Source organism: Alligator mississippiensis, chromosome 13 (assembly GCF_030867095.1).
Source record: "Alligator mississippiensis isolate rAllMis1 chromosome 13, rAllMis1, whole genome shotgun sequence".
NCBI classification, from domain to species: Eukaryota; Metazoa; Chordata; order Crocodylia; family Alligatoridae; genus Alligator; species Alligator mississippiensis.
The window spans coordinates 36,271,728-36,298,288 of record NC_081836.1 but is presented as its reverse complement, the minus strand read 5'-3'; the positions used below and the strand labels follow the sequence as shown (position 1 = coordinate 36,298,288).

Below are 26,561 nucleotides of genomic sequence, written 5' to 3'. Positions count from 1 at the left end.
CTGTAATGGATCTCGTGTTGCAGTAGGAGTCAGTAAGTGTGAAGTAGAAAGTAAATGGTGCTTGGCTCTCTAACAGTTCCTGGATACCCAGTTATTCTCCCATTTTGGCTGGATATTTAGGTTATTATTCAGTATGGATGTTTAAACCAGTTTGTAACTTTTCGGTTACCGCACTAGCTGGTCATTATTTTGTATGTGGAGATAAGGCCTATAAAAATCTTCCTTCTGTCTGGGGAGGAACATGCTATGTCTCTGCAGCATATCCTGCCTTTACTATTAGATCTCACTTACCTAAAGGAAGAATTCACAATGTTTGTGAAATCACAGAAAATCAAAGGTTTTGGGGTATAATGTTCCCCAACTATGGTGCAGGCTTAGCTATGTCTGAAATAAAGGAAGTTGCAGCATCCCTAGAGAAAATAGCTAATGCTACTACCATTAGTTTTCATGAAATAAGTAAAGAAATGAAAGAAATGAGACAAATGACTCTACAAAACAGACTCGCCTTAGATTATATATTAGCTAGCAAAGGAGGTGTGAGTGCTTTAATAAAATCAGAATGCTGCGTTTATATACCAGATACTTCTAGTGCTATTGAGAACCAGGCCGAAATTATTGAGAAAGAAGCTACTAAACTACACCAAACTGATCAATGGAGACTTTGGGACTGGTTTGGCGGACTTGGGACCAAATCATTTTATATCGCAATCACGGTCCTCAGATTTATTCTCTTTCTACAAGTGCTCCTTTTGTTGCTATGCAGTTGTAACCTTAGTGCATCCCGCAAAAGATGCAACAGATATGTCTAACGTGTTGCTGGGTCAATTGAGATTGGTCTCACAGTTGTTCTGAAGGGAGCACTGAGAGATACTCTACCTAAGAACAAGTTTCACTGTGCCTCGAAGGATGCATAAGTCAGACTGTTCTCCCATTAGCTCACTTGCAGTCTGTTGCCCAACACACGGTTACAAAATCTCATCAGTTGTACTATAAGTACAAAAGGGGGGGATGTGGAAGAAGAAAACCCCAGGCCTTAATTTCTGCTGACTTCTTTGAGTTAGTGCACTATTTGTTAATGATTGCTTTTTCCCTGCCTATTTTGCAATCTGCTCTTTCTCCCGCCCTTTTCCCTTGTTGAGCTGAGTAGGCCTATGAGGTCAATAGGTCAAACCACAGTCTATGCCCTCTTGCAGCTTTCTGGTTCAAATCAGTTTTTCTTTGACTTGTTATATCTTGTGTCATGTGACCTGAATTGAAACATATAAAAGGCTTGCTTCAATTGTCTGTTGGCGGGGGGGGCGGCGCAGGCGCATGTGGGACTGATAAGAGAAAGCGCTGTCTGCCTGGTGCTGTCCCCTACAGCTGCTTGTATAATAAAGGTCTCTGACAACTTTGTGACCAAACAATAAGGTGAAGCCTGTTTCTTCCACAGGGGCAGGGGGCAGCGACCACCTGCAGAAGCCGGCAGTGGCTTCAGCAGCAGCCAATCTTGCAGGGGCATGTGCTTCCACTATCCATTGCCTATGCCCTTAGTCTTAGTGGGGCCATGCTGGACTGGTATCTGGCCACTCCCCTGCCCCTGCTAGACAGCACAGGGGTGGCCAGCCCTGCCTTCTGGAGCTGACAGCACAGCCCAGCCCAGGGCTGGAAAGCATGCTGGGATGCTGGGTGACTCTGGCTGAACTTAAACCAGGGAGGAATCTGGGACAGAAGTTTCATAAACTGGTTTGACTCAAATCAGTTAAGTCTGATACCACATTCAACCAGGTTTATCTTAAACAAGTTTTGGCCATTTTTAAACTGGTTTATGTGCACTGAACTTTGGGGTGGATTGTATGGGGTTTGTGCATGGGTAGGTGGGTGTGGGGTTTATAGGGGGTGTGGGATTTATGGGGGGGTTTTGGGTGTGGGGTTTGCGAGGGGATGTGAGTGACTATGTGGGGTTTGTAAAAGAGGCCACAGTACACACCTTCCTCCCCACAGTGCACAGCCCCACCACTGGTGGCAGCAGGCAGCAGCAGGCCCTTGGGGCACTCATGGCCCGCTGTAGGCAGAGCCCCCTGGTGGCACACAGTGCCACCTGAATCACAGGGGCTACATGTGGCACATGGAGCTGGCCCAGCCCAGTGTCATGCGCCTTCAACCAGGACCAGGCTGGCTTCTGCCTCCATGTGGGTATGTGGAGGCACGAGATGGACCAGCCTGATGGCACACAACTCCTTCATGCAGTGCTGGGAGCCCTGGGTGGTGGCATGGAGCCACCCCAGTCCTACTCAAAGGCGTACACCAGTGGGCCAGGCTGGCTCCCTGCTCCATATGTAGCCCCTGGGACTCAGGCAGCACTGTGCACCACCAGGAGGTTCTGCCTGCAGCAGGCCATGAGCAACCCAAGGGCCCACTGCTGGCTGCTGCCACTGGTGGCAGGGGCTGTGCGTCATGGGGGGAGTAGCCCCCACCTAATCCCCCCATCCCACATAGTCCCCACACCCACCTACACACATGCCATCAGGCTGGGTAGGCTCTGTGGTTGCCCATGACTTAATTTCCCGTTCGTTTGCAAGTAGCTCTTGCAGGGTGGAACTCTGCCAGACTCCAGACTGCTGTTTGCAAATGGGGAAACCCACAGTTAAAAGGGAAAATTTCAGTTTCCCATGGGAAAAAGAAAACCCATGTTCCTGCTTACTGGGATTGCCCACGGTCCTTGCCGCAGCCTCTGGGTCCTTCTGACTCAACTGCTGGCCTGAAGCTGAGAACAGGGTGCCTCTGCCTCTGGGACATGGGCACAGCTGGCCCCTGTGCATGGCTGCAAGGCAGCCTGCTTGGTCCTTGAATGTCAGGCAGGCTCTGAAGCAATGCAGGACAGAGCCTGGGTCCCAGCCAGCTCTGAGTCACTGCTGTCAGCCATTCCTCACTTTTTTTCCCTTTAGTATGCTGAGGCAGTATGCTGGAGCACTAGGATACGTGGCAAGTACAGTGATGCTCTGGCCACGTGCTAGAGCATCTCCTTGGAGGACCTAGCCTCTAGTTGCTTCTAGGCACACTCCAGGGTTAGGGACAGAAGTTACATATAAACTGGTTTAAGTGATCAGAAACTGGTTTAAACCTGTAACAGAACAGAAGCTCAGTGCATATAAACCAGTTTCAAATTGAATGTAGTATCAGACTTAACTGATGTGGGTCAAACTAGTCTATGAAACTTCTATCCCAGACCTCTTCCTGGTTCAAGTTAAATCACAGTCCCCCAGCATGCTTTCCAGCCCTGGGCTGGGCTGTGCTATCTGCTCTAGAAAGCAGGGCTAGCCCCACCCCTCTGCTTCCTATCTGGAGCAGTGAGGACAGGCTGACAAAGCGGGGGAAGGGGGGGAGCAAGCCTGGCTGGGGATGCAGCCCAGTTTGCAGGGGGGGCTCCCCACCCCACCTCCCCTGAAAACCCCAGCTCGGGTCTGGGGTCAGAGAGGGGGGCAATAAACACCCCTTCCCTTCTCAAACTTCCTGCTGGCTACAACTGTAGACTACAAATCCAAGAGGCACCAAGAAGCAGGAAGAGGAAGTGATGAGCAAACCTGCAGAGTTTTGCTGCTGTAATTCTGGACTGCAAATCCCAGAGACCTCAGGGGCAGGAGGAAGAGGAAGTGAACGCACAACCAGAAAGTCATGTTCTAGTTCCCCCCAGCTTCTGGTCCGAGCCACTGCAGGCATGTGGCTGTATTTGCTGATCCTGAATCTAAGGTAAATGTCTGTTCACTTCTGTTTCAATTTAATATGTGTATCTTAGACTAACTTGTGAAGACTGAATCATTTCAGCCTTGGGCTTTTTGTCTGTCTGTACTTAGCCCAGGAGTGTGCCCTGCACCGCTTCTTTCCAGCATGTGTTCTTTTGATACTGGGATTACCTAGTATCAAACTTAGAGTCTGCACTGCAAATATGCAACACAGGGAATATTTTTTAGTTCATGGCGTGCCTTCTGCAGCATCTCAAACTGCTTTGAGATGCCACAACAGACATGTGCTCACTTGTATAGACACAGCCCAGGGAGATGGGGATTTATATGTAAGTGGTGGGTGGAGGAGCCAAACTTCTAAAAATGTTGGAATATGGTCACATTGGTAGTTCTGAGTGTTTTATCCATTGTTACAAATGTGAGTACTGATTCATCCCTCCCTCAGGTAATAGCTGTGTACTCAATAAGTTCTGACTTTCATTGCCTAGTTTTAATCACTAGACAAAGCTTCCTTTATTTAGGTTTTCAAAACACACTTTTAATTGGCATACCCTTCATTACACATAGAGCAATCTTCCCATTACATTTGAAAGGGACCTATTGTACCCATACAATATAGACTACATAGTTAACAAGCAATTGCATGGGAAGGAATGGAACAACACCTCTCTGGAACCGTGGACATTGGAGGGAATAGAAAATCTGTAGTCAAGTCTTTATATGATTCTCATTTTCTAAGTCAGTAAGCCCTGATATAGGGGAGAGAGAATATTTCAGAATTTATTTTTTTTAATCTAAAATTTCCCTCTTTTTTATGAGCAAAGCATTCAATTCTAATACATGTGACTTTATTTTTAGATCAAGACACTAAGCCCCCACTCCCAGACATTACATTTATGTTGCAATTAATATGTTAATTGTGGCAAAAATGGCAAGGATGCCATACATGCATCCTATCTAAGGGTGCCTGTAGACATGCAGGGTGGCTGCTCCAACTTGCTGTAATTACAGCTGTCAGAGCAGACTCAATTAATTGAGTCTGCTGGAGCATGCTAATTAGCATGCCTCCACATCTTGTGTATTAGGATCCCTGCACTTCAAGATGGTGGTGAGGGTGCTTTAACTAGGGCTCCTTTGAAAACCTTTAGTTAAAGCACCCCTGCCATTATTTTAAAGTGCAGTGATGCTGATGCACAAGATGCTGAGGGTTCTTTAATTAGACCGGCTCTTGGAGCTGCTCTTATTAAAGTGCCCCCACCCACTCTCACCCTCAGAGCACATGTAAAAAATGCTCTAAGGTGCCATAAAATGGCAAACCAGCTATCAAAACATTCTACATATATTATATGAACGTTTTGATGGCTGGTTTTTATATGGCATCTTAAACTGAATGTGTAGCAAGGTCTGACAACCAATTTGCTTGTGCAGTGGAAGGCCAGGATCGTGATCCTAGGTTCCCCTGCACTGGCAAGTAAAAAGGGCACAATCCCATGCCTCCTGCCATGCATATGTGGTCTGACAAATCATGCCTCCTGCCATGCATGTGTGGTCTGATAGGAAGTGTGATTGTTGGGATCAGATCCCAACACACCTTTAAATGAATGTGTGCCATGGGCCCAAAGGCCAGAATATAGTATCTTTCCTCATGCTGACTAGTATGTTGCTCCCAAAGTACTCTGAATTCAGTGGAATTATTTATGGAGTAGCACTGAGTGTCCCAGCCGCCTGCAGAGGGTTCGGGATTGAGAGTGTGGTCGAGGGTAGAAAGGTAAGAAAGATTTATTGACTTAACAAAAACACAACTACACATAGTAACAAAACAAACAATGACAGACAAAAGCAATTCGCCAACGCAACTTATTGGCAGTCCCCTCTAATGCCTGATACACAGCAAGCTTCTCTTTCCACAAAGTTCAGTGAAGTCAGGCATCCCTGAACAGCACTGTTCGAAGGGTACCGGGAAGGACCCTGGAATGCAGTACTTGGGCTCCTCGAGGTCCACGGGCCCACTGATCCAGGCAACAGCTAACCAATCCTTTTCACAGAGCTGTATCTTCCTTCTGAATGGTTTCCAGATATTCCAGCCAATTTAAAGCTTCTGAATGGTTCTGATAACATACAACCACTCAGATTCCTTTTACTTCAATTGTCCTTAGACTGACCAATAGCAGTACAAGCCTTGCATTCCTTTGATAAGGTAATTTTAATTATGCCACAGGGCCTTACTACTTCAAGGCTCTGCTAAATTTACAAGGTCTTATATTATACAAGGCCTCACTACATCTTAAACTTGAATTAGGCTTTTAGCAACAACATATAGCTTAATATCTAAACAAATACAGAAAAAACACTTGGTCTAATCTTCATAGAGCCTTCAGCAAGCACCTTTATCATATAGACATAATTTCAGCTGTCACAATTGAGAATCTGGTCCAATATAAATAACAAATAGAAAGGTCTGATTTTGATCTTTGTGGGCGCATCTACATGTGCATGTTAATGTAAAGCAATAAACTGTAACACATATCATGCCAGAGTTTATTGTTCCTGGGTGCCACATTTCCCTGTGTGCCCGAGACCGCAGCACATTGAACTGGGTTGGAGCAGCCCTGGCGAGCAGAGGGCCAGGGGATAAACCTCCCAGGCCAGGGTTGCTCCAGCCCAGCTCAGTGTGCTGTGCAGGGGCTGTCTGGGGCATGTGGTGCTTCAGTGCAGAGCTAGCCAGCAGATTAAATGGTGGAATCTGCATCTTTGCAGGTTTTTAAGGCCCAGCTTGACATAGCCCTGGCTGAAATGATCTAGTAGGAGTTGGTCCTGCTTTGAGCAGGGGGTTGGACTAGATGACCTCCTGAGGTCCCTTCCACCTCTAATTTTCTATGATTTTATGATTCTATGGTTTTAAGTACTAATGTGCTGCAGAGTTTATTAGTTTCCTGCAGCCTAATAGGGTCGCACGTATAGACGTCAAGATATTTATTGTGGGGATAATTAGGCAACTCTGCCATAAAAAGTCTTATGTAGATGTGCCTTTTGGCACCAGTGTTACTACTTAGTGCCACTAATTTCAATGAAGGCAGGAAAGTCAAGGAATTATTCATGACTTTCATTAATGTAAGAGGGGTTAGAGCCTAAAGTCTCATGAGATGACAGAAAACATCCTGTGCCACGAGAGCTTCTTTCTTGAATTCCCTCACAGCTGTGACCCCTGCAAGCTACTAGGCAGAATTCTCGCACTTAACTCTGCAGTGAATGGAAAACAGCCTGGTAACCACAAAACCACACTTGCATTTTATGTGCGCGCTGTCCAGGACTCCATCTATTGGCACAGCTTCTTTTCCTTCTTTTTTTTTAAGAGGACTCTTCAAAATGCGACAGACAAATCTGGAGTGGAACAAAGGGCTAGTGTAATGCATCTGAGATAAGAAGTAAGATCTTTGAGGAAAGGCCTAGATATAAAAGAGTTCTGAGTTTTCATTCCTGGATGATTTTTGTATTGGGTAATCAGACTAAAGTGAAGCGATTGCTCTTTCAGTGTTTTAACTCACTTGTTTCTATAATCCACATTGAGCTCTACTATCAAATCTGGGGGGAAACTCATGAAATATCTTTTTTAAAAGAATGAATCCAATGCTTGGGTGATGTTAATTGGCATTATCATTTATTATTTACATTACTTAAACACCTCTGAATGTTCTAGATTCTGTTCCAACTACAATAATTCAAGATGTGGTTTGGTATTTTGAGCTCTGTTGAAACAGATGTAGACAGCTGACATTATCAGAGTGACTCTTTTAACTTCCTTCTGTGACTAAAAGTGTCTCAAACAGTTAAAAATATACCCAACATGTTCAAAGTCTGATTCTGTAAAGGGCCAAGTTGCCTAAACTCCCTTTGAAGCCTGTGGGAATTCCATAGGCATTGCATCTCACATTACTGAGCTTTAGAATAACATTTGGTAATCCATTAGTGTCTAGATATGGCCCTGAACCTAAACTGCATCTGCAAATGTCACAAGTCTGCACTTGGTGACTGACTGCTAGCTCTAAGAAATGCTCAGTGAAAAAACTGGATTTGAATATGCCCTGAACTCAGGCAAAGTTAAAATCTAGTCCAAGGCTTGTGACATTTTACATTTGTTCCAAAGGCTCAAATGCTTGCCACTGGTTTCAGATACCCTTAAGCATGGGCTGGTAAGGGGACATACTAAATATTCCAATTTATGTATCCCCTGAATATTATAGACTGCTGTGCTCTAACAGACACATTTACCATAAAAAAACCCTGTAACAGTCCCTTGCTAGATATAGTTTGGCTTTGAATGAGAGGGTGAAATTTTAATTCCTTACAAAAGGAAACAGTAAAAGGGAGTAGTTCACATTTTGCATCAGTTCTCTCTGAGTAAGGATCTGATTTTTGCACTAATGAACAAAATGTCCAGTTGAAGTGAGCTTAAAGGGGAACAACAAATGTTATAAAGATTCATCTACTGAATACTATAAAAGTTTTAATAACCCAGTGCTCTGAGGAAAGACCTTTTTCTAATATAAAATGGCTTAGATGCATTTCACAACATAGTTTATACAGTGCTTGTCATTTGGCATCTAGTGATGGTGCAAAAGTTTACACAGTTATTAAAACTGGACACAAGACCTAGAGAGAAACAGCCATTCTGTCATCAATGAAAAACAGAGGTTTATTTTTGAAAAATTGGGGGATAGAGGGTTAATTTATTTGGATACTTACATGTTGGAGCTTGCAGAGTACATGAGCAATCTGGTCAAATTCTATACTGGCATTATGCTAGAATCTAGCTCAGAGGATCTGTTTGCAACTCTAACATAATAGTCTTCTGCCATTGGCTTCAGGGAGAACAGGCTTGAGCCCATGTAAGGAACAGATCTTCACAGATATAAAACTTCCAGCTGTATCCCAAAGGTGTCTTTGTCACAACTGCTAGGTTTCCAGCACTGTTTAAAATCAAGCCTGTTGAAAAGTCTCTATACCCACCCAAAATCACCAGGATTGAAAATTCAGTCAAGAATTCTATTTTACATAGTATATTCTATAGGGACAATGTAAAACTTAAATATTTCCTTTCTTTATTACATTGATTAAAAAATACACAAGGTCTGCAGCGTGATTTGTCAATACTGCATGAGGAAGTTTACTGGGGTAACTCTAGATATAAACCAGTGCAACTAAGAATATAATTTTGTCCAGTGTTTCTGTAAATGAAGATTTAAGGGGTAAATGTTGAGATGGAAGAATTAAACCAAGAAAGATAAAGAGAAGAGATTGATTGCTCCATATGCGTATTAAATCTATTTACAAATGTAATAAATATATACTCACTGTCTTACAGGATTATCCCTCAGAAATCACTGTGGAGGGGTTGTAAATGGATAAAAATGTGATAGCAATATTTTATAGTGCTAACTTCATTTTAAAGGGTGTATATTTACTAGTAAATCTGGAGAGAAAACAGAATGTATATTCTGCATTGTCTATATTTGTGCTGCCTCTTTCTGAATTGTATTTCGGGAATGGAAGATAACGGCCTGAATTGTGAATTTGACTTGCAGTGCTGCAATATACCATGACAAGTATCTTATATGTACTTCCTTTATTGATAATGCAAGAGAAGTTAATGACGTCAGTACCTGAGGATGAGGAGGCATACATTATTATAAAAGCAGTATATATAGATTGCTGAAGTTATTCTGTCATTTGTAGTGATCCAGCTAGTGCCTGATTACTGCAGCATGTGGCAGGGGGAGCTGCCCGTTTCTATGGAAAACTGTGTATATTGTTTAGTCAGTCATAGAAAATGATGGTTGGAAGGGACTTCAGGAAGTCATCTAGTACAACCCCCTGCTCAAAGCAGGACCATTCCCAACTAGATCATCCCAGCCAAAGCTTGGTCCTCCAAGGATAGAGCTTCCACCACCTCTCTGGGTCACCTTTTCCAGTGTTTTATTACTGTACCAGTGAGAAAATTCTTCCTAATATCTAACTTAAATGTCCCTTGCTGCAACTTGAGACTGTTGCTCCTTGTTCTGTCATCTGCCACCACTGAAAACAGTCCAGATCCATCCTCTTTTGAACCCCGCTTCAGGTAGCTGAAGGCTGCTATTAAGTCCCTCTTCCGTCTTCTCTTATCTAGACTAAATAAGCCCAGTTCCCTCAGTCTTTCCTCATAAGTCATGTGCCCCAGCCCCCTCACCGATTTTGTTGCCCTCTGCTTGACTGTCTCCAATTTGTCCACATCCTTTCTGTAGTGGAAGACCCAAAACTGGATACAGTACTCCACGTGTCCTCACCAGCATTGAATACAGAGGAAGAATCACTTCCCTCAATCTGCTGGCAACACTCCTACTGATGCAGCCCAGTATGCCATTAGCCTTCTTTACAACAAGGGCACACTACTGGCTCATATTCAGTTTATTGTCCACTGTAACCCCCAGGTCCTTTTCTGCAGAGTTGCTGCCCAGGCAATCAGCCCCCAGCCTGTACTGGTGCATGGGATTGTTCTGTCCTGAGTGCAGGACTTTGCACTTATGACTCATACCTTCTCTGATATGGTCATAAAAAGTGTAATCTGCCAGCCTGGGTATGAAATACAAGATGCATTTGGCCAAAGCCCCTAGATACCCATACATAATCATTTACTTTAAATGTTCTGAAACTGAACAACATGTTGGTCATTCACTTCCCCTTTACCAGATTGGCAGGAAAAATTATAATAATGATCAGTGACATTTGTACCTTCATTTTATAGACTGTAAACTGAGGCTCAGAGAGGTTGTACCATCTAAAACTCCCAAAGAACTATACTCACTGATTTTACAGTGTACAGTGAAGGGGCCTTAAACAAAATAGCCATGCAGGACTGCCAAGGTGCTTGAATTAAAATGGTACTTGGGAGCTGTATGTTTCCTATCAAGATAGCAGAATTCCTGTTATCCACCCATTATGTTAGCAGGGAGCTACAGATTAATTACTGCTGAGTAATTTCAAATTCATTTAGCTTAGTCAACTCTATTCCAAATTTAAGGAAGATAGAAATTGTCCCTTTGAAGGAAAGAATCCAGGGTCTTCTGGGAAGGCATTATGAGCAGGATTACCTGGAATTTGTACAGTGTGGTTTTAGAATAATTTGTTTAAGCAAAACTCAAGAAAGATGACTTCCTGAGCCTTAGGGGTAAGTTCTTATCTAGTATCAGGTAGGAACTGCACAAAATCACTCACAGTCCTAAAGTGATCACTAGACTGCCTGGTGGAGATGTACATCCCTTCAAGTTTAGCTACTGCATCACTTATGGCCAAATATATAACAATATTGCATAACAGAAAAGGAGAGAGAGTAAAAACATTAATCTGCGTGACGTTGCCCAGGAGAAATGTGATCAGGACAATCCATTCTTATGCAAGTTCCATGAAAATCTTTGACTATGAAATCCAAACCTGAAAAGTGCTAGCCTCAAAATGGCTTGGTGGTTAAGACACTAGATAGGGATTTTGAGTGAGGTTTTTAACCTGGATTTCCTGTCACCAGTGTATCTAAGATGAGGCAGGTTATTAAACAGCTCTCATCTGCAAATGGTGCTAATAATCCTACCATTATTTATCTTGCCTGTCTGGTCTAAAAGCTCTTCAGACACAAGTCTCTCACTATTTGGTATGTACAATATCTAGTACAATGTGGCCTTGCTCCTCTGGGATTTCTTTGGTGGGTTTCCTTGGACGCTTCTGTAACATATAACACAGTTGTCACAATGACTCATCAGAAACAAAACACCTGCTGCCCAAAGCCTTTTAGCAGAATAAATATTTGTGTGTAATCTGAAGAGCCTTACTTGTAACATACTTTTTTAATAAAGCCCTGTATTTTTATAGTTATTAAGTGATTCAGGGTGCATCTACACATTTATTAATGCGCCGTGATTACAGAGCATTAAGTTTCGTACTTGGTTAACCAAGTACTAAATCAATGCACAGTAAATCACACTGCTGCACAGTAGCACCACCATACTACTGTGCAGTATGCTTACTGCACAGTAGCCTAATACTACTGCACAGCAGCATATTAGCATGGTTTTTGTGCAGTGTTATTAGTCTGCTACTCAGTTAGCGTCCTGTGTAGAATTATATCCCCTTTAATCATTTTCTATTTTCTGGATCACTTACAAATTATATTTAGTGTCTTTTATTGCAGAATCTCACAGTATGTTTGGCTTGCACAAGAAAGTAATCTGTAATAATATAACCATTTTATAGACTGTAAACTGAGGCTTAGAGAGGGCAAGTGTCTTTTTCTATGTCATACAATAGTTAGTGCAAATCTGGGAAGAGAATCAGGGCCTTGACTCTACCCTAGTACATGAATTCCAGGCCAGAAGTCTCTCGTAAATGATAGCATTACAACATTATAGCCCTAGTACAGAAGTAGAAAATCATGCCTAAAACAAACTTCCTCACACACATTTCTTGACAGACCAAATCTCATGGATGAAATTATATTCTCTTAAAACAGATGGCTACTAGTCCAGATAAAATCCTGCAACATTTTACAAAGCAAGATTCACATAGGAGATGAAATGTTAAATATGACTGCTGTGTAACAGTGCAGCAGCTACTGAAGTCTCCCATCAACCCAGCTTTAAAGACTGCAAGCCTATTTGTTAGAGAATCTTTTTTCTTCATCGATCTGAAAATCTAAGCATTCCCAAGCACTGAATATCTCCTGGCATTAGACCCAAGGGCCTCTTGAATAAGGGTGTTCACACATTTTGCTGAGCATGTCAGTCTGAAAGTATACATGGTGTAGGCATGTATAAAGAATTAAGGCTGTGCGAAACGGCTGTGTTTCAGATCCGGCTGTTTCAGAGGGACAGTGATTCCTTTCGGTGTTCTGGATTACTGTTCTGTTTTGATTCAGCCAAATCTGTTTCGGAGTTTTGACGCTGTTTTGGCATTGATTCAGAGATTTGGATTGGCCAGGGAGAGGTAGGCACAGCTGGGCAGCTGCAGGTTCTACCGCGGCTCCTCCAGCTGTGCCTGCCTCTCCCTGGGTGGGGGGAGCCACAAGAGAAGCTCCCATGGCTGTCCTGCCCAGCCCCAACCCCTGCCCAGCCCCAGCCTCCTGGCACTTAAACAAACAAACAAAAAAAAGCCTTGCACTCATCAGCTGCAGCAGCAGTGATGGGGGCCTCTGAGGGCTTGTGGCAGAGCCCCCCTGCACTGTACAGCACAGAGCAGTGGGGGGCAGCAGGGATCACCCCCCCCCACCTGGAACCCATGCAGCAGCTGCCCCATGGCACGGGTGCAAAGCAGCTTGGCTGTGCGCTGTCTGGGAGCCAGGGCTGCTGGGGCTGAGTGGTGCCAGGCTCTAGCTGACAGATGGAGCTGCCCCAGCTCCCAAACAGCGCACAGTGCCCTACTGAGCCGTGCTGCACCCATGCAATGCTACAGCTGCCACAGGGGCGCCAAGCAGGGGGCGATCCCCACTGCCTCACACTGCATGGGGGGGGGCTCTGCCATAAGCCACCAGAGGCCCTGATCGCTGCTGCTGCAGCTGGTGAGTGCAGGGCTGGGCTTGGGATGGGGCCGCCATGGGAGCTTCTCCTGCAGCTCCTCCAGCTGTGCCTGCCTCTGCCCCAGTGGGAAGGAGTCGCGGGAGAAGCCCCCATGGCTGTTCTGCCCGGGCCCATCCCCCACCTGGTCCCAGCCTCCCGGCACTTTAAAAGTAAGGCTGCGGGGCTGTCCTGGACTCTTCCTGGGGGCTGCAGGGCTATCCTGCACTCTTCCCGGGGGCGCCTCTGAAACATTCCAAAATGCTTCGGCGGTTTTGTTTCATTTTGGGGATGTTTCAGAGCCTTCTGTTTCGTTTCAGATTCAGTGTTTTGGGTGCTGAAACAGGCTGAAATGAAACAGCTGCCGAAGTTTCACACAGCCTAGTTTATGTGTTCACTCTTTCTTATACACAACTGTAATGAACTTTCCTGATAGCCTGCCTGGAGGAGTAAGAGCTAAATGACTTATACATTGTATATATAGGAAGACGTACATTATTTTTACTTCATTTCTTTGTTCTTAAGTGCAGTACCAGTAGAAGACAAGACTAAAGATGTGGAAACCTGGATTGCTTCTCGTATTACTGTTAAATTAATCTTGTTTATCTTCTGAGTAAAAGGCTCTTCGTTTGTCAGGCTGAGAGATTTGCTGCTCATGTTACAGTTTGGGTTTAGGAATTTGTACATTGTGTCCCAAAGCAACCTGATCTCAGCATGGATCTCTGTGGTTTGAATCTTGTTTCATAGCAATTGAGAAGTAAATTCAAATCTGAGAAGTAAACTCACGTTATAGCAAATTATTGTGGATGCTCTCTCAGGCTGAAACACTTTCTATAATGGCAGTTTCTAAAGCCAAAAGACTGACTAGCAATGCTAGTCTGAACCATTCAGTTTCTCATTCAAAATGAGATAATGTTGCCACTTTTTGCTGAAAGCAAAATGAAACAAAAGAACATTCTTTAATGGAAACATATGACATCAGACACTTCAATACACTCCAGTAGGAACTGCATATACCTTTTTATTTCTCCCCTTTTATATTATCCCTATAAAACCACTGAAGTGTTACATCTTTTGTAGCATTATATGTTACAGAGATCTTAAATCACAGCCTTAGGGCTTGAACCTTCATTCATGATTGTGTCTTCACTGAATGTGTATCACAGAGTTTTAGTTAAATTTGTAACTGTTTCTTCATACCTGGGACCCAATGTAAACTCTAGAATATATCATTTCTGAGTGTCCTCCTTTCAGTTTGATAATTCTGTTGGGAATCTTGATGAGATTTCAGAATATACCACATGGTAGCTATGTATAGCAAGTTGGTATGTTCCAAGACCCCCATATGGATGCAGGGATCCTCTAAGATAGCTTAAACTCAGGTGCCAGAATACTGAAAAATTCAATATAGTGTAAACACTGCTGCTCTTGATGTCAAGTGGATCATGATAGCTTCATTTAGGATGTAGGAAGAATGGCAAAGAGTCTTTGAAGAAGAAAATGGGATGCACAAGAAAAGCTATCAAAGCAGCTAAGCCTTTGGTCATTGTGGATGCTAACACAGCTAAATCCTCAGAAGGGTGTGAACACTCTTGTTAGTAGAATAAGAATTCCAGCTATTTTCAGGGTCGTATGATGTAGCAGGGCTTTATACACATTGTTTTGGATGGTGATAACATCTGAAATGCTTCTTTCAATTAGCTGAATTTCATCCAAGCACTGTATTGCTGCTTCCTAAAGTAAAATGAAATCATGATTCATTATAGAGCCTAAGAACAGACAGATTGGCAATGGAATTTATGGCTAGGTAATGCTGTAGAACCACTGATGAATCGCCATTGTTCCTTTCACTCTCCCCTGATCCACATATATCTTCCTTGTAACAGCTGAGTCAATAGATTGCAGAGAATACTTTTTATGATTTATTTGTTTTCTTTCTCTATGTATTAATTGTCCAAATGTCTATGCTTTATCTCACCTTTATGTTGTTTGAAATTATTTGGTGAATAGTTCCTACTGTCTAGATTGTGCAGGCATGCCTTGAGAGGGTTTTATAGTTGAGATTTGATGCATGTTAATAATTTTAATCCCCTGGAGCTCCCCTTGCATATATATGAAATAATTATAAAATATATTATGTCTGTATCTTACTTTAATAGCATACACAGAAATACTCTCTTTTAGATATAGTCTTATAGTATAAATATAAGAATTATTAAGATTTATCATTTTATAATGTCCTTTATAACAAGCGAAAATAGAGGTAGAGGCAGGCTATCTACAAGGTCATAGTGGTTTACCTAAAGATGTTCAAGTGTCAAGTGGAAAACCCAAATGGCCCCTCTTGAAAATGCAGACCAGTGTTTTGAGTATGCTGCCCTCTATTGGCTGGTTGGAGTTTATGCCATGGATAAACTGTCTATAGGTGAAACAATGCAATGTATAGGGTGTAGAGACTTTGATTCTCTTTTGGAGCTATAGACCTGTGGGTTCTTCTCCCACATCTTCAAATACGTATGGTTTATGGAGAGGTGGTAGCCTATTTATCATTAAAATTAAACCAAAATCCCATTAGAAGGTTGATTCTGGCTGCTTTCAATGCAAAAAAAAATCTTGTGCTTGCCAATTTCAGATTTGTACAGTTAAGAACTTTTATAGCTAGAACTAGCTTTGAAATAATGAAATAAATGAAGAACTCTTGGCTGACAAAAGTAGTCATAGTGAACTAGGTGTTAAGCAAATGTTAAAGAAAATAGATATTAATTGATGTAAGGCCCTTACTACTAAAACAGACTAAAACAACAGAGAGAAATAAATGGGAGAAGAAATGGTTAAGATTAGACACTTTCATGATAAAAGCATCATAATACCGGAAAAGGAATTATTCATTCAACCACCAGTTTTCAATGGCAAGAATATTAATGTGTACAAAACTTTCATTCCTGAAAAAATGCTTTTTTTTTTTTTCATTAAAAAAATAATCCCATCAGCAATATATCTTCAACAGTGTTGAAAGATGAAAGAATAGAGGTATATATCAAGTTCTTCCCTAGACCTGTATACATGGGTGACTGGTGCCTTTTGAGTTGGGGGGGCACTTGCCCCCCCAAGCAGCCAGTCAGTGACCAAGGGGGGGGGGGGGTCCCCTGTGGCCGATTGCACCAACGGGGTTGGGAGGGGTCCCCCTGCAGCTGATCATGCTGACCCAGAAGTGCCAGGGGCACTTCTCCAGGTGCCCCCACTCCCCAGCTGGCGGTCTCGGGGGGGGACCAGTGCTCACACCTGCACCCCGCTGCCTGTCACCTAAGCAGGGAATGCTGGCTGTCAGGGGGTGCACCAGCGCTCTCAGGGGGTGCACGTATACCCACTACACGTCGCCATTGCCTGCACAGTTGTAGTAGGTGAAGTACAGCTTGTAGATAGTGTATTTTCCTAAGATGAATGCTGGTTATGACAATAATATTCCCCCTGGTGCCTCTGAAATGCTTTCTAGTCATTGTTAGCTATGTCAGCACTTCCCATTCCTTTCATTTAATAACCTGGTGACCCTTACTTCCAAACCCATCTACTGATCTTCATTTAACTTCATAAAAGAACAAAATAAAAGATAGACATAAAATTAAAATGAAACACCTTTGGACATTCTAAAGACAGCAGACTTTTTTCCAAAAGCAGTTAAGCTTGCTAAGTAACATTATGACTTATGCATCATTTATAAACCAATGCACTTAAAAGCACAAAAATGAATAATTTGACATGTAATAAATATTATTCTGGCCACAAAATAAGCTTAATTATTATCCACATAAAAGAGGTTTCAATACTACAAATAACTTTAACTTTGACCATTCATGTAAAAAGTGTTTTTCAAGAAAGTGACTTTTTGGAGTTAATAATGTATTTTTTTAGGTGGATAACAATAGTTGAAAATGTGAGTCAATCTGGAAATGCAGATTAGATTCTGAGCCTCTTTCCAATGCATGCTAATGATAAGCATTTGAGTTTTTTAAAAACATTCTGCTCCATTGTTTACAGATGAGGACCTACAATGCAATGAGCTCTACTGCTCACCAGCCAGCACAGAAAACATGAGTGAAATAATCAAACTTATCCCTACACTCCTATCTTACCATCACAGGTAACAAAATTAAAAGAGCTGATACAAGTGTGTATACATACACACAAACAAATAACCAAAGGACTATTTGTACTCTGGGCTTTTAGTCAAAAATCTTAGTGATGTCAACTAGAGTTCTTTGCAGAAAAGCTCTAGTTTTTCTCTTTTCTTTTTTAAATGGAAAAGAACAGTGATGTAGGAAAAACCATATAAAGGAAAAGAAGTAGACCTGAACTTATGGAAGGATGGGATATTCATTTTAATCACCTGTATTGGTTTGTGCAATTATGTGCTTGGTCTGCTTGCATTCTTCGCAGTTTATTAACCCTGCCTGGCTGTCAGCAGCATGTATAAGAATGGGCTATTAGAGCAAAGAGCTGGAGAGTTGGGACTTCCAAGTTTTGTTTCCAATGACTTCTTCGAAGTGGGAATAATTTAATTTCTCACTAACTCTGGTGCGTCCTTTTGTATAATAGAGGTAATTATATTTACCCCTGGAGGGGTTCAGATGCTTAACGAATATTTGCAAAGTTCTTTCAGATTATTGGCTGAAAGTTGCTGCAGAACTGCAAAGTGTGCTTTTGCAATCAGAGAAAATGGTTTCTTTGGGAAAATAAAGCCTGCATTAAATAAAGTCTGGATAAACAGACACGTGGTCCTTGAATAAAAATATTCCAATTTAAAATAACATATGAATTCAGCTAATTAAAAGCAGCATAAAGCTTTCTAATAAGATGGATTCTTTCACATGTTAGAGTAAAGGTACAGTAGTCATGCCTCAGAGGCCATAATCCACAAATGTGGAAGAAGAAAGAGCAGAGAGACCTTTCACAGTATAACTGAAAACGAAGAGCATATCTAGATGATGTTTGTGTTTCTGAATGCTTCTCACTTAAAAAAAGCAAAATGCTGCAAAAGGAGGAGTTACAGCTATGTTTTTCTTGTTCAGTGAATGATCTTTCCCAGCAAGAAAAACAGGCTTGCAATCTGAGATGTAGCAAAAAAGATGAAGGCAGGCAGCATTTCCTAGTGTTATTGTCACAAGACTGGGCTGAGTTTGTGTTGTCTAATGTTCCCATTTGCAATGTCTTTTTCCCAAGTGTGAAAACTGTAATATCTTCCATAGATATGAAAGAAGGATGGGAAATACAACATTTTGATCTCTTCAGCCTGCTGTACTTTGAATCGTTAGCCACTTCTAACCTCCATTGTTTTTTACAGCCCTTGGCTCTGTTCTGGTCTGTGCTTCCTCCTGTATTTACCTTTGTAATAGGGCTATGCAAAATTTCACCTGCTGTTTTGTTTCAATGCTGTTTTGATTCGTTTCGAGCTTGAAACAGCAAAATTGAAATGAAACAGAGGGCTTCGAAACAGCCTTGGAACGAAGAGGCCAGTCGAACCATTTCAGAGCAACAGAGAGGCAGAGAGACCCAGGGCTGTACACAGCCCCACGTGGCTCAGCCCGGCGGGGAGCGCAGCCCCCTGGCTCTCCTTGCCTCCCGCCACTGGGCTGTGTTCCAATGAGCTTCACCAGCCCCATGGAGCTCAGCCTGGTAGCGGGAGGTGGGCAGAGCCAGGGCTCGGCTCTGCCTCCTGCCACTAGGCTGATTTCCACAGGTCTACAAGCCGCTGAGACCCGAGCCCGGTGCTGGGGGGGGGGGGGGGCAGAGCACAGCCCTGGGGCTCGGCTCTACCCCCCACACCAGGCTGCAAGCCTCTGGGATGGCTTCTGTCATCTGGCAGGCAAATTGGGGGCTCACACCCCTCACACTCTGGCACAGCCCCTGCAGCCCTCCTGGGGGTGCCAGTGAGCCCCTGATCAGCTTGCCTGCTGCACTTTGTTTCCTCATAATAACTGTGGGCGAAACGTCAAAACGGCGTCAAAACAGCAAAACAGTTTTAACAAAATGAAATGGAACAGTGGTTTCAAAACAAAATGAAACTCGAAACTAAACACTGTTCCACTGAATCATCAAAACGGAAGCCGAATCGGAACAGTGCTGTTTCGCACCGCCCTAACAGCAATCTAATCTAGCCTAAACAGAAATATGTAGAATCATCTTTTTAATTAAAAGGGCTTCCCTTCAGCCTTTATTTACTGTACAACTTTAAATCTGCAAGTCCAGGTGCCTAGTTTTAGCTCTGTAAGAAATATGGGTTTTGATTTACTTTGTAATTTGAGAGACTGATGCTGCTCCAAATGTGTTATACAGTTCATTATCCTGCCTCCTTCTCTTCTGACTGGTAGAGTTTACTGGTTTTACATAAAGCAGCACTTTCTAGACAGAGTCCTAATGTAGTATAAAGGACTTGCACACAATAAATACTATTATTGTTATTTGTGTCCTTGTATGTTGGACCTTGCAATCCTTATTTAATTGTCCACAAATCCTGTTACAGTGAGACCATCAACATTTAATTCAGTGCCAATGGACTTTTAAATGCAACCTCTTTGTCCTTCCCAGTCCCTGCTGAGAACTCAGCTGTGTTTCTACCCCAGGTAGTAATTTCTGAAGTATTAAAGTGCTAAGATACAGAATATTTGCACTGTGCACATTACATTTTTGTATTTGTGCCATGGCCTTTGGCCAAAACAGTGAGACTTTTTTCTTTCTGAAAGTCTGAATAGAGATGGACCTAGTGACAGGCTCTCCTTTAATCAGTCAAAATAGTAAACTAATAACAATTCAACAGTTTTGATGGCCCTCATTTACTCTATCACTACTTTCACCTTTGCAAAATCTAATATAACAACCAGCGTTTTCCTATTGGTAGGACTTACCAATGCACATGCTCCCTAAGCAGACTGTATGTTGTGTGGTCACTGGGAATATAGAACTCCCCGTAAACTGAGAGAAGTCTACAAGGCAGCTCTTGGTTTGATAGCACAACACCTGCAAGCTGGCTTCCTGAGGAGTGCAGGCTACTGCAGGGGCGGGCAATTATTTTGGGCAGAGGGCCACTTACCAAGTTTTGGCCCAAGTGAGGGCCGCATGGGTAGCCCTGACCCTTAACAGTCTCCCCACCCCTGGTTGCCATATTGGGAACGGAAGTTCGACCTCCTAGCTCCTGACCTTTGCCATTGGAAGTCCCTCCCCTTGCCCTGGAAGTACTCCTTTTAGGAGGAAAGGTGCTGTGATCTGGAAACTGTGAAAAAGATATATATATGTATATACCCACCCACCCACATGCACACAAAAATACACAAGCACACACACAAAATATCTACTATAACCTATTTTAATTTTATTTAAAAATATTTTTCTACTGATTTATGTGTTTACAAAAAATGTATCTAGAGGCGGCTGCATAATAGCTTAAAATATAGTCCTACTGTGTGTTTTGTGTGGGCAGCAATGGGTCTAAGTGGCAGTGTGGTTGGAAAGAGCACATGTGAGTTTGAGCGTGTGTGTGCATGCACGCGCAGTGGGGTGTGGGTATGGTGGCTGGGTGTGTGCTGAGAGAGAGAGCCGGGGCTGGGCTGCCATCTCCATAGCACACAGCATGCAAGCTTCACAGGATGCAGCCAGGCAGACCCATGCCCAGGCTCTGTTTCTACAACCCCACCCTGGGTCCTGCCAAGTCCCAGGGCACTTGCACAGGCTCCGTGTTTCCACTTGCCACCACCTTTCCCTGCATTCCTTCCTGAAGGCTTGCCCACTGCTCCCTGCAGCCCCTTACTTCCTGCAGTGCTTCCCATGGCCCCTGTCGGGGCACACCACCTGCCATAGCTCTGCTGTGACTCCACCACCTGCCGCAACCCCGCCACTCACCATGGCTCCGCTGTCTGCCAGAGCCCCCTGTGGCTATGTTGCCCACTGGAGTCCACTGTGCCTGCACTACCGCCACCCGCTGGGGCTCTGCTGCCCGCCGGGCCCCACTGGGGCCTGGTTGCAGCTCTGCCACCCACTGGGGCCTGCCTCCTGCTGTGGCTCTGCTGCCTCTTGGGGTCCACTGCCTCCCCACTGCCCATTGGGGCCCAACTGCAGCTCTGCTGCCTGTCACGGCCTGCTGTGCTGCCTGCAAAGGCCTGCCATGGCCCCACTGCCCACTGGGGCTCTGCCACCTACCAGGTCTCACTGTGGCTCTGCCGTCCACTGGCTCCAGCTGCTTGCTGGGGCCTGGCTATGGCTCTGCTACCTGCCAGTGCCCACCACCTGCTACTGCTCTACCACCCACTGCAACCCCACCAACTGTCGGGGCCCGCAATGACTCTATTGCCCACTGCAGCCCTGCCACCCGCTGGGGCCCGGCCACAGCTCTGCCACCTGTCGGGTCCCACTGTACTTCCTGCTGAGGCCTGCTGCAGCCCCACTACTCACCAGGGACCACCATGGCTCCGCTGCCCACTGTGGCTCCACCACCTGCTGCACATGACGTGGGTCCAGCCACGCCCCGCAGCTGCCACTTCCTGTGCTGCTCCCCACAGTCCCTCTCCCACCACACCACTCCCTGCAGCCCCCACCGCTCCCAGCAACCACCACTTCCAGCCACTCTTACCTCATTTTCCACTCGGAGGGAGGGGAACAGGTCCGGGGCAGGGGCCAGAAGCCGCAGAGGTTTCTGGTTGGGGCTGAGGGTGGGAAGGGGGTGGGAGGTTGGCTGGAGCTGGGCTAGTCTTGTTGCTCAGCCACAGGCTCCTGCTGGGTCCTGCTGCCACTGGTCGCCTGTCATCTTTGACAGGCGGCCACAGGCAGATATAAATTAATTTTCTAAAAAATGTTAAGGCTCTGTGGGCTGTATAGAATGGGCTGGAGGACTGGATCTGGCCTGCAGGCCATATTTTGCCCACCCCTGGGCTACTGGATATATGAAATTATGGATGCAGTAGGCTGATTCCCTATCAGTTCCATCCAAACTCATTCAGAGAAAAATCTGAAGTGCAGAGGATCAAAGGGTCAGATTTGTCTTTCAAAATACAGATCCCTTAGAAGCAGGGCTGTGTGAGGCTTTGGGTGCTGATTCGATTTGGAGAAGATTTGGCCTGATTTGGTGGCCAAATCTCTGAATCCAAATGGAATCAGGGGACCAATTAAAAGGTCTGAATCAAATTGAAGCTCTCTAAATCTTTTCTGAAGTGATTCGGACAGCTTTGGTGATTTGGGCAGTCCCCACTCACTACAGCAGGGTGCTGGACTTGCTAATCCATGCTAGTAAGTAGGGGGCTGGAGGAGGGAGGGGCTGGAGGAGTGGGGAGGGGACCATGGGGGGACCCCCACCAGGCCCCATCCCCTGCCTGCTCCCTCAGCCCCCCCCCCGCCACAGCTGCCCTGCCCACCCCAGCTCCCAGACCTTTAAAAGAATAAAATAAGCCCCCACTCATCAGCTTCTGCAGCATCCTTGGGGCTTCTGGGGGCTCATGGCAGAGCCCCCCATGCATGGGGGGGGGCAGCGGGGATTCCCCCCGCCTCCGCCTGGCAGGAACTGGTGAGCGGGGGCTTTTTTTTTTTTTTTTTCTTCAAAGAGGCGGGAGCTGAGGCCAGGCGGGGCTGGGAGAGTGGGCGGGTGATGGGGCCTGTGTGATTCAGAGATTCAGCTGATTTGGCAGCAGCGAATCACTGAATCGAATCACTGTCCCCCAAATCAGCCGAATCTGAATCCAAAGTGAATACTAGCCACTTTGCGCTGGCCTACTTAGAAGTCCCTAGGGGGCCTAACAAGGTTTCAAAATAAGCCAAGATAGCATTCTGCTCTTAAATTCATGGGAACATAGCAAAATTCTATGATCCCTGCTAACTTCTTGGCCCTGGAGCAGGGGGCTGGATTCATTGATCTTCCGAGGTCCCTTTCATCCCTCATGTCTATGAAAATAAACCCTTTACAGTTGTACTGTCCCAATTTCTTCCCCCTCCCCCAATTGCCTTAAATTTTCTTTTACAGTCCCAGCAAATACCACGAGTTTCCACTCCTTTGTCTTTAAAGCAGGGGTGTCAAACTCATTCAGTCCCAGATCTGCCCTGCACCATATGCAGCCTGCTCCAGATGGGTGTTAGCTACAGATACTGGCACTTCCTTCACAGATTCCAAACACATCCTCTGACATCTCTTTTTTTAAATATTGCTTTTAAATTTAAATGACTGTTGTCTATAAAGATTTAGAGCAGGAAATGTATAGCATAATAATAGAAGCAATTTGTTTGGCTATTTCAGAAGGTGGGTAGTGAGTTCTCATAACTAGCAGCACCATATGGATGTTTGAATACTAGTGGTAAGAATTCAGATGATACAGGACAGGTGCATCGACAGAAGTTTCTCTCTGAACATCTGACTTCCAATTCCAATTATTCATAAGTCACAAACAAAACCAAATATGTACATTATTCACATAAACTAATACTCATGGATGTAACAGGGTTGGATAAATGTACAAATAAATCTTGGAATGTTAAAAACACGTTGAATGCCTCGCCTTTTGCAGAATCGTGCTCTGTTTTTCTACAACTAAAATTGTATTCTAACAAAAATGACAGGGAAAATTAGTTTGGTGGTCCCTAGAGAACAGTCACAAAGGCAACACAAACAGTAATCTCTGCTTGTAAGTGGTCCAGTATTGGAATAGCAAAGTACTACAGTCACAATGGAGGGATATCAGCAAAACCATAGAGGCAAGCTGGAACAGCTGTTGCATGTAACATTACTGGCTTTAGCCTGGAGGTGTCAATTGTAAATGTACTTTTTTGTAATTACTTCCTTTCCCTCCACCCCAGATCTTGTTACAGTCCTGTTTCCCATTCAAAGGCTTATTAGCATTTCAAATAAAGAAGATTCCATAGTAAAACCATGGCCAGAGATGGAAGGAAAAATGCCTTTCACACATGTCCCCCCCAGTGTGATCCAAAAGCTTTGCTTCCCCTCTGCTTCCAGAAGTGGAGTGGTGAACCTTGCCACAATTCATGTAGAGCTATCAATAGACACAGAAAAAGAAAAGGAGAAGAAAACAAAGCTATGCAGATATGCATGCCAAGAACAAAGGAGGTTGTGAATATGTTACCAGCAAGCGTATGCTCAGTGCCACTTTTAAATGGTGTTGATACTTAGATTAAGGATGACAGGTGCTTCAGAAAAGCCTCTGATCTGACTGTCAGAATTTCTCGGTATCTTGTTGACAGTGATAGGCGCTATACAAAGATATTTTACATACCCTGTTAGCCAAAACCTCACCTGATGTGAATTAGTGGTGCTTTTATAAAACCAGTGAAGCCACACTGCATAACAGCCATGGCTTCAGGGCTTGCAGTGACATGGTTGCATCCTCTGTTTTGGACTGAAGCACACCATAGGAGCCTCCCAGGACTTTTTTAGAGACTCCAAAGTAGATGAAAATCCCCACTCTCTTCCTTTCCATACTCAGAGGTATGTCCCTTCCCCTCCATTTCCCCCTTTCCTCCTCCTGCCCTTGCTGCTTTCTGTGCTCTCTTGAGGGCAAGGGGAAGCTTCAGACCTATTCCTACCGACTCGATGTGGGCTGTGCAGGATCTGGGCTCAGCTGCAACAGCAAAAGTGGCAGCAGCAATTGGGAAAAGGGTTCCCGTCCCAGCAACTGCTCCCTGGGGACTGGGCAGGGTGAGGGAACCCAACCACCCACCCATCACTGCTGCCACTGCACAGTTGCATTCCCAGCTGAGCCCAGTCCCAAAGCAGCCTAGCTGGAGCCAGCAGAAGTGACTCTGAAGCTTCCCCTAGCCCAGGGGCAGTGGGAAAAGCAGCAGAGGGAGATGATGTGAATCTGTCCAGGGAAGGCGGGCAGGACTCTTACTTGTTTTGGGGACTTAAAAAAGTTCCCAGAGGCTTCCCCTGCCTAGTCAGCCCACACCAGTGGATACAGGGGAGGTAGGAAGGAGAGGCTGGGAGTAGCTGGTGTAGCCACCCATGCAGCACTGGTTGCTGCTCATGCACTGCCCCCACCCCTTGCCACATTTTGTATTTGCCCCCTTCATTTACTTATAAACACAGTGATATGAATTAATGGCAAGACTTGGATCCTGGAACCTACAAGTCCCGATTCCCAATTCTCCACTAACCACTAGACAATACTGCCTTATATATAGTAAAGAATGGTTCCTTTGCCATGTGTGGTTCCTCAAGATATGCTGTTCACAAAAAAACACTAAAAAGACACTTAAAAAAAAAAGGCACTTTAAACTTTGCATGTTCCCACGCCGAGCCCAGCACATGCCCAGAAGTGGCATCACATTAGTTGGACTCGGCTCACCCAAAATCTGTATAAATTGGGCACTTCAGCGGGGCTTTTTGGTGTTTTTATTTAATAGCTGATCGAGTTAGCTTTAGATAAAAGTACCAAAAAGTCCTGCTGAAGCACCTGATCTATACAGAAGCTGCAGAGCTGGGTCGAAGTAACACACTACTTATTCCAGTAAAGTGTTGGGTTTTTTTTAATGTCTGTAAGCAGCCATGGATCCCACTCCTGGTGTGCACACTCTCCAAGCAAATGAGATTGGATTATTTTGACTATGCATGAGGCCCCTAGCTCCCCTATCCCCCCACCTTCAACCATCTCTTCCCCCAGGCTAAATAGACTACATTCTGACTATGTAACTTAGTTGCATCTTCCCCCCACCCACCCTGTAGTATGTAGCCACCTTGTCCAGTCTCTATACTTTCTTCTACCCCTTCAACTTTGTAACTCCCTTCTTAACATGCACTGGTGCCATGCCTACACTCTGAATGCCCTCATACCCTTCCCCCACCAGAGGACGTAAAGAGCAGAGCAGGCCTAGCTGCCCCTAAATTGCTTTGCCAATATGGCTTCCCAAGACCTGTAGGACTTTATAGAAATGAGGAAGGAGCACAGGGTGTGGTGTGTTTATGAACAAGACAGCTGAAAGAACCAGAATTATCAAAAGTTAGTTGTTCTTTCTTTTTTGAGTAACTGCTCACAAGGTGACTAGAAGTGACCTCCAGGCTTAGAGTTAGCATATTTAAATGAGTACTGCAGGGCAGCTTTGCTGAAGTCTTTACCCCATCATCTGTAATTTCCAATTAAGAGGGCAAGTGTGAACTGATCTCTAGTGGCCATCTTGCAAATTTTGGAAATGGACATCCTTCTTAAGGAAGCAGTAAAGACTGCCCTGGTGGAGTGGGCTGTAATGTGCACAAGTACTTTTATCCAGCTGACTGATAGCAGGATCT

At 44.4% G+C, this 26,561-nt stretch overlaps 1 long non-coding RNA gene across 1 annotated transcript in view; it reads left to right on the top strand.

The window, feature by feature from the left end:
• Positions 1-3,621: 3,621 nt before the first annotated feature.
• LOC102576268 (uncharacterized) overlaps positions 3,622-26,561 on the top strand; it is a 51,320-nt gene continuing 28,380 nt past the window's right edge. The window contains exon 1 of the long non-coding RNA XR_363770.4: positions 3,622-3,729. This is a non-coding gene — a long non-coding RNA (uncharacterized LOC102576268). The remainder of the gene's footprint in view (positions 3,730-26,561) is intronic.